We start from the raw sequence: 8,872 nt of genomic DNA, 5'->3' as shown, positions 1-8,872 counted from the left end.
AGACGTTGAGAGCAAGACAGAGCTGGCCACAAGGGTCGACGACTGGGTCCTGGGCTGGGCCGTGGGCCCGAGGGGCGCGGTACAGCGGAGGCAGGAGGCGGGCTCTGCTCTGGGTCCCCAGGACAGCGGCGGCGGCCCCGCCCCTCCCGTCCCGCCCCCACCCCTCCCTCCCGGCTCCCTCCTTCTCCCTCTCCCCGGCGGTAATAAGGAGGGAGGAGACGGGGAAGGTTTTAAAAAGGATTTCTCCTTCGAGTCGGACAGCCAGTGACTAGGGTGGGGACCAGTCGGTAGGCCTGCCCCTCGTTTGCCCCCGGCCCGTCCGTCTCCTACTTTGTCCGCCCGCTCCGGGAGCTCCGAGTCTCGGCCCGGTAAGTGGAAGAGGGAGCGGTCGTCACTACTTTTCCCGGGACTGACTTCTTGGCGGGAGGAGCGGGTTACAGGCCGGGTCGGGCCAGGCCAAGGAGGCCCGGTGGGCAAAGGTGGGTATGGGGGCGGGCGGGGGGTGGCTGCCCCGGGAAGGGTGTGGGCCCCCTGGAGGGCGGCGGGCAGGGAAAGGAAGGGCGATCTGTCCGGGGAGCCCTCGCTTGCTTTGGCCGCTCTCCCTAACCCTCCCGCCTCCGCCCCTGGCACGGTCCTCAGTCCCGGGCTGGCACCGAGACTGCGGGGGAGGAGGGCATGGGCGCGGGCGCCTGAAGCCAAGTCTCCCCCGTCTGGTTAGCGGGACAGGCGGCGTGGTCCGCCAGTCCTGGAACCCTGGCCAGGAGCCTGGAGACAGAAGAAACCCCAGCACGATGCGCGCCCCTAGGAGTGCTTGGGGTTCTCCTGGGGGCCACCCAGGCGCCGGAAGCACTGGTCCCCTCCCCCATCTACGGCCCCAACTCCTTTCAAGTTCTTTAAGGGCCGCCCCACCCAGCCGGGACTGGTTGTGAGAAGGGGCAGACGTTGCGCAAAAGCCTTGGGGCAGGAATCTGGGGGTGGGGGGATGTGCTCGCGAGGGTGTAGGGAGATTCCATCCTGGGTATTCCTTTGGGTTCCTCTGAGGACCCGGTGCGGGGCTAGGGGTGGAAGGGGGTGTCAGTGCTGTCCTTCCTGAGCATTCCCTCTCTCCATTTCTAGCCGAAGCTCTCTCCCAACAGGACCCCTCCACAACCTGGAGCTGAGTCTATCTGTGCTGTAATTGTGTCTGTCTGTCTGTCTGTCTGTCTGTGTGCCTAGGCCACCAGGGGTCAGTAGGGGCTCAGGGAATGCTGGCTCAAGTACGAGCTTGAGAGGGGCTTTAGAGGGAGGTGGCAGTGAATCTTGGGCCAAATTTCCCCTCATTCATCATGGACTTAAGATTCTGGATCAGTTATAGCTTGAGTGGGTATCTTGGGTGGGAGTGGTATAAATGCTCTGAGGCCATATCCAGCCAGGCCATGGTTTGGGTGTGGTCTATCAAAGACCACCCATTGACACTTCCCCAGTCAGCTTGACCCAAGTCCTCAACTCCTAAGGGGTCAGGATGGAGAGCAATCTGCATAGCCCCATCCCCCAGGGTTTGGGTTGAACCCAGATGGACTGTTACTTAGTTTCCCTCAACCCCACATGCCTGTGACAACTTGTAGGAGGAAAAATGCCCTTTCAGGGTGTTGTGTAGTGATGAGAGCACTGGATTTGGAGTCAGGACCTGGATTTGAATCCCTGTTCTGACAGTAGCTGTCTGACCTTGACCTCAGAATCACTGAACTTCTCTGAGCTTGTTTCTCCATCTGCAAAGTGAAGATGAGAACACTTGTGCCACCTAACTGTGTCCAAGTTCCATACAGAAGTATAGGAGAGTTGTCTCCCCTAATGCCCCCAATCTGGGATACTCTTTTGCCCCCTGGGAGGCTGAGGACGCTTGTTCCCCTCAGCACCGTGTGTCCTCTCTTGCAGGCATCTCTATGGGGGCCAGGGATGTTCAGGGTTTAAGATGACACACCTGTGCTATCAGGAACCTTGCTCCCCCCTCTTCTCTCTCAAGGGAAGTGACTGGTTCAAGGTCATGAAGGAAGGCCCTGCCTCATGTGTCCAGGAAGATGACTCCACAGTCTGGAGCCCTAGTACCAGCTTAGCCCTTGAGTACAGATAATGGAGAAGGGGGAGGGAGGAGGGTTGAGGCCAAGATTTCCATCCCCATGTGGTCCACTTATCTTCACACAGGGAAAAACTCTGATCCATGACCCTAAACTGATCTAACCTTGGCCCCAGACTGACTGCTAACCCTGGCACATGACAAATCCATCCTTGTTTAAAATAGGACCCTGGTGTGAGAATCTGGATGGCTCCATTCAGTACATCTTTGTAGGGGCCTCAGCTCTGAGCTAGTGTCCTGCTGGTGGGGGTGCTGGAGGACATTTGGGGGCAAGGGATTTGGCTGTGTCTATAGGAATAACTCAGCTTTGGGTCTTGAGGCAGGGGTGGAGGCCCCCAGGTTGTCTTACCTCCTTTCCCCACCCCCAGTTCCCAAGTCCCCTGCTCCCCCCCTCTGCCTGTTCTCCCAGAAGGAAAAGCAACTTTTCCTGTCTGGGCTCTGAGGCAGGGGGAGGGTGCTGGGGCACCTCTCCTTGATTTAAAGACACAGCTTTCTGGATCCCACACTGAGGATTCACATACTTAGGAGTATATGGGCCTGGGATCCAGGCTCAGGCCTTCTTGATTCCCCCCTCTGCTGGCCCCCTTGAGGTTTGCTTTCCTCCCCAGCTGCCCTGCTCTCACCACACCCCCAACCCCCTGTTCAGAAGCTCCTGATTTACAGGGTCAGCCCTAGAGAAACTATGCCAGGCTCCTGATACACACAGGACACATACATGACCAGGCAAGTCCTTGGGGGTGGGGTCTGCATGGACCTAATTTCCGTGGGTGCACATTTCTCTGAACATTGACACTAGATCATCAACCTTAAGGGACAGCTCTGGACACCTTGGGGCCCACCCGAAGCCTGTCACAACTGGAGACCAGATGTTCTGAGATGGATACAGCTGCAGTGCCTGCCTCTCCCATCCCCCCCCCCCAGCCTATGGGTTAATTGGCTTCTTTGGTACAGGGAGTGGAGGAGGGGAGGCAGTCTACCCTTCCATCCACCCTGGGGGTAATAGACTTTTGTAGATCCCCAAGCTTGCTTTGAACAAAACCACACCCCAGAACCTTTTCTAAATGTCTTCCAGAAAGCTGTTGGGATGGTGAACCCTCTTCCTTTATCAAATCCTAGTTGTGGCATGCACAAAAGGATTCGGGGTGGGAGGGGGGGAGGCATTCCTCAGAGCAATCCCAGACCCAGTGTACCCTGAACTTTATTCTTCACCAATGACTGTACTCCAGGCCCTCTCTTTTCCCCAAAGGTGAGGTTCTCTTGCCCATCTGGAAACCACTTACCATTAACCCCATTCCTCTGATATATTGTCTCTCTTTTCTCAGTTTGAATTTATCTTGATGTCCAGGCTTGGCTTTGTCCTGAAGTCACTGTGTAATCTTGAGTGTGCCTCTGAACTTTTCTGGTCTTGGGGTACTCCACCTGTAAAGTAGAAAGTCCTCAGTAAGCTGATGGATGGGGAAGTGCATCGAGTGCCAAGGCTTTGGTCTTCTTTATCCTTGCCAGCCCAGGGTTTCCCCATGTTCCCTCTCAGCTCTGGGTCTTGAGGCAGGGGTGGAGGCCCCCAGGAGAAGCTAACTGAATTCCTAATCTTCCTACAGTTGAAGATGGTGCTTCTGGAAGTTGGGAATCCTAGGTAGTAGTCAGTGGAGGGAAGGCTTGGTGTCTCTGGGTGGAAGCAGAGGCGGAGGCCCTGTGGCCTCTAGGACCTTGGTTGGGGGCTGTCACCCTAATATGATGCTGGGAGCTGATACCACCTTGAGTGTGGTCATTTCAAGTACTAGTACAGGACAAAGATGGCATAAGATTCCTTAGGATGTCTGGACTTGGCACTGAGGCTTGGAGGGTTCCCCCAGCATGTAAATGTTGGTGGCATTTGGTCTTTAGGAAAACCTGCCCTTCCAGACAGAACTGGCCTTGTATTTCTGGGAGCTGCAGAGGAGATTTCCTGGTGGGAGGAGGCCCAAGGGATGGGGTCTTAGGGAATCAGGGTTCTGAGGAAGCTTACAGACCTGGTTTTAACTAGTGGCACAGGCCTAAGGAACTGCTCCACCCCAGGCTTGAGTCTTAGAACCAGGTTCAAAAAGTTGTAATTCATGACTTAGGGAAAGGAGGAGTAGGGTATAGCTCTGGCTACTTCTCTGGCTCAGGGAAATCCCCCTACAGCTCCTGCCCCAAAATTTGACTTGAAAGACCTTTATATGACAACAAAGCAAGTAATATCCTGGCCCTGAGATCTCCAGCTGTTCATCAGAGGCTGGAGTGACGATGAAGAGGGTGGGTCAGAAGGAGAGGCGCCTCTCACTGGGGAATCAAATTTAGGCCTATCCTGGGCTTATCTTTGTGTGTAGGTTGAGGGGTTGAAGATTTGTTCACTCTCCAAAGGGAACCTGGTTCTGTTGCCCCACTAAGAGATCATGATGGTGGAACAGATGGAGGGAGAACCTGTGGCTTTGCTTGGTCTCCCTATTTACACAGTGATTCAGACTCCATGGTGACTCCCCCCTCCCCACAAAAAGAGAAAAAGACCCTACCTATAGTAACTGTAGCCTGGGGGCAAGCCAGCAGAGAGGCCCTCAGGTGAGTTGCCCTCTGCCTTTGACCCAGGCAGGTTTCCCTGTTGGGAGATCACCCATGCTGGCTCTCTCTACTCTCCGGCATGGCAGCCTTCTCCAGTGTAGCTGGCCAGGCCCCACCTTGGGGGAGGAGGAGGCCACTGCTTCCCCAGCTGTCCAGTGGGAGGGAGGTTGACGGGAATGATTTCCAGTCGGAGGCCCCATTCCAAAGGGAAGGGTAATGGTTGGGGAAATAGCCCCAGGAGGGTTCCCCTTGTTAGACATGCTGTGTGGGCCCCAGCCCCTGCTTTGTGGTGTCTCTGCTGAGGATCTAAGCCCATTAGTCTGAAGCGTTAGTGACAGGCCTGGCCCTGTGGCCCAAGCCCAGGCAGCCAGGCTGAGGCAGGGTGGAGCCTGGATGGTTTGGTATTTTCCAATCCAGCCCAGGGAGTGGGTGGAAAGTATGTGGGGACAGGGTTTGGAGGCAGCACTGGAAGCTGCCCCTGATTCATCCTTGGGAGCCTGAGTAGGGGGAACTCTGAATGTGCCTGTGTGCATATCTGCCTTGTGGTCACTCCTGGGTCCTGCCTTCTCTCTTAGACTTTCCTGGGAGCTACACTTAAATTGTCTTCCATTCTAGTCTGGGCCTGCCACCTCTGAGTCATTCTCATGGCCCTGCTCTGGTCCCCCACCTGCCTACTGGCTGGAAACAAGTGTCCTGTCCCTATCTCACTGGACCAGGGTCAAGGTCATTGAGGTCTAGTGGAGCAGGGCTTGAGGGTTGGGAGCTTGGGAGGAGAAGGCTGTCTTGTCTGCTGGGACAGGGTGGGCCTTGGCCAGGTTCATGGCTGTGTGCAGGGGAAACCCCACAGGAAACGGGCCGGGCCAGATGGCCGCCCTTCCCGTTCTGTTCTATTCCCCAGGACACCAATGTGCTGCCTCACTTCCGGAGGCAGCTTGGGGCAGGGCGGGTGCTGGGAGGCAAGAGGCAGGAAGCTGGGGGGTCTCTGTTTCCAGCTCATTCCTGGCTGGGCTAAACTTTGCCCAGCTCCTTCAATACTCATCTTGGGAAAAGAAGCGTCCTGGGTTGTTGGTGTCTTCAGGTGAAAAGTAGAGGCTACTGGGTATCTTTCCCCAAATACTAATCCTCCTTGGGACTGTATCTTTCTCCCACCCATTGGACCTGTTGCTTCTTGCTCTCTGGGGCCGCCCCCAAGGGTGCCCTACTGGCTTTAGGCATGGCTAGTTAAACCCATAGGCAAGGAGAGGATTCCGTTGGAGATGTTAGAAAAGGAGTGCCTTTGAATATGAATCTCCCCAAAAGGACCAGGCTCCACCAGGGAGAGGGTTAATGCCCAGCCGTGGGGCCATGACAGAAGCTGGGGGGAGGCCCTGGTGGTTTCCTCCTCCTCTTTGGGCTTCTAGGAAACGGCGCCAGCTGGTGTGAGATCACTTCCTCACCCTGCCTGCCTGCCGCCCGATTTCTCTTCCTCTCTCCCTAGCCTTGTTTGGCCTGCCCAGCTGGAGAGGGAGGATATGCCTTCCCTCTGCTGGGGATCTCTACCCACTGGGGTGGGGGGCCAGGACCTCAGAGAAGAGTGGAAGGGAAAGCTGGTATCCAGGACTCTGGGAACCCTGGGTCCTTCCAGTCTCCCGAGGCATGCCCCCTCCCCTGCCCCATCTTTACCAGAGGTCAGTAGTTTTCTGTTCTTTCCACCAGCTGCTCCTGCACATCTGATTTTCTTTTCTTGCAGAGGGGAAGCTGCATCCAGATGTGTACCTCTGGAAGAATTCCTTGGCCCTGCTTTGCATCTTGGATTACTAGAACTAGAGGGACTTCCCACCCCTGACTGCCCAAACTCCAGCCTGGGGAAAGGGTTGCATCCCAGATTGGGGGCTGGGATATTTGGGCTGGCAGAGAGCATTCCCTCTGGGTCCAAGAGGGAAAGATCACAGGACCATAGAGCTATAGCTGGAAGGGACCTTAGAAGGCCTCTGGGCTAATCCTCTAATTTTACAGATGAGGAAACCGGAGCCCAGAGAGGCTGGGGCAGGCAGGAGGAGGGCTGATACTGCCCTGCATTATGGGGATCTGAGTGAGTGGTTGATACTTTTTCCCTTTTTCATTACTTTTGTTCTCTCCCCTGTAGGTGTGAGCTTCCTCAACAGTCCTGGACCCAGCACCCCTGAGCCTTGGCCGGCTGGGGTTCCTGGGGATGGGATTTGATTACTGCCACAAATCACATTGCCAGGGATTTCCAACTGACCACTGGCCCTGCTGCTGGAGCTGCTAGGTCCACTCCTAGCGTGTGCGTGTGGATGCATATTTGTGGGGCCATGGAGCCCAAAGGAGTGGGCCCCCCGGCCCAGCCTGGCCTGAGGAGCAGGACTTAGCTGCCTTGTGAACAGAGTCAGCATTATATTGTGTTCACAGTGGCTAAGTTCCGCCCCCCTTGCCCCCCTACCCTTGGCCACCTTGCTCTTCATCCAGTCTGTCTCACTGGGCTCTGCCTCCTGTGCCTACTGAGCTGAAACACAGTTGCTTTGGATAAACTGGCTCAGTTCAGCAGGAACAGGAGTCTGGCCCTCTCCTGGAGACTGCCCTGTGAGCCGAGAGCGTGGGAGGCTGGAAGGGCCCCCAGGTCCTGTGGTGAGATGGAGGGGCTGCCTCCAACTACTGCCAGCAGTGCTGACTTTCTAGCTTTGTGTCTCCAGTGTCCAAAGGGATCTGAGGACTGCCTTGGCAGCTTCATGACTTTGCAGTGAGAGCCCAGGGACCAGAAGACGACTTTTGGCTGGAGCTAAAGGGATGCAGAGACCTACTGAACCTAATGTATAATGTACATTCTGTGCATAATTTCAGCAAGCTCAAATTATGTCTCCCTAATTCCAACTCTCCCAATTTAGATGAGAGACACTCATCCTGGCCTTTCCCCTAAGCCACAAGGAATAGCAAAGGGACACTCCCTGCCTTAGTTCCTTCCTTTCCATCCCAAACTCTAGGCCTAGTACCCATCCTCCTTTCCCTGCTTGGGGTTGGCAAGTTACTCGAGACAAAATGACTCCAGACCCTTGCCCCAAGATCATTAAGTGCCAACCTTGGGCTTCTAGAGTGAGGCTGTCCTAACCCAAATGGCCCTCCAGTTTCATGGACTATGTGGAGTCTTCCCCAGAACAGAAGCCCTGTATGAGGTTGGAGCTCAGGGGCCCATTACTTTCTCCTCCTCTTAAAGGAAGTACCTGCTGATGAGGCCCAGCGCTTCTTTCCTGAACCCTCTCCTCCTAAGGCATCCCTGCCAGCTTTACCCTCTCTAGGAACAGAGGGGAAAGGGGAAGGTATAGACGGTGCTCCTGGGGGTAAAGGAACAGTGGTTACAAAAGCTTCTCTCTTCAAGTTACTCCCAAGCTCCAACAGCTGCAGCCCCATGGAGGCTGGGATTGATTCCTATAGCCCCCACTGCTGTACTGTCCCTGCCACTTCCAATGTAAGATGTATTTCTGACTCTACTATCTCCATCCTCAAAGTGCACATGTCACGGTACCTGAAGTATCTTCCTCCACTCTGGGTGTGTATATGGGACTAAGGCAGGAAGGAGCTTGGGCCACTCTTCTCCAGCAAATGGCTCCTGTTCTAAGAGATGGGCTATTCTACCTCTATATAAATTAGGATTTAGACCATAATTACTGGACTAAGGAGTCTGGGATGCCAGCTGAGCCTCCTGAGTGACCAGTAATTACCATCCAAGGATACAGGAAGGGCTGAAAATCTAGGTGGGAAATTGAGGAATGAATGAACCTTCAATTACTTTAGGGCTCAACAATTAACACACAGACACACAGGTAGGAAAGGGAAATGATGTATCTCTGCTCTAAACCCAAGGTCCAATTAAAGTTTACTCAAGCTCAGGCCCGACATCTCAGGAAGGTTTTGGTTCTGTTCTTCCTTTGAATTCTGGGTCCCTTCTTACTGAGCTGGGTCTCATTCTCCCTTCAGAGAGGGGAGACTGGGGGACTAAGAGATTGAAGGCACTAGGGGATATGGAATATGGGGAGCTGCATGGTATGAGGGGACCAGGGGATGGAAGGAGCTGGTGGGTTGAGGGGGCTGGGACAGGTAAGGGATTAAAGAATTGAAGGAATAAGGGAGATAAGAAAGGATAGGGAAGGAAGTTGGAGGAAATAGGAGGACCTAGTACTTGCAGGGATA

General features: G+C 54.8%; 1 long non-coding RNA gene across 1 annotated transcript; it reads left to right on the top strand.

Moving 5' to 3' along the window:
- The first annotated feature begins 216 nt into the window (after window positions 1-216).
- On the top strand, window positions 217-8,585 carry LOC144457072 (uncharacterized). Its single transcript, XR_013486391.1, has 2 exons — window positions 217-368; window positions 6,816-8,585. It is a non-coding gene; the product is annotated as an uncharacterized LOC144457072 (long non-coding RNA).
- The last annotated feature ends 287 nt before the right edge of the window (window positions 8,586-8,872 follow it).

Source organism: Phascolarctos cinereus, unplaced genomic scaffold (assembly GCF_003287225.1).
Source record: "Phascolarctos cinereus isolate Bilbo 61053 unplaced genomic scaffold, phaCin_HiC Scaffold_4;HRSCAF=312, whole genome shotgun sequence".
Classification (NCBI taxonomy): Eukaryota; Metazoa; Chordata; class Mammalia; order Diprotodontia; family Phascolarctidae; genus Phascolarctos; species Phascolarctos cinereus.
This window is presented reverse-complemented; position numbering and strand designations above follow the sequence as displayed.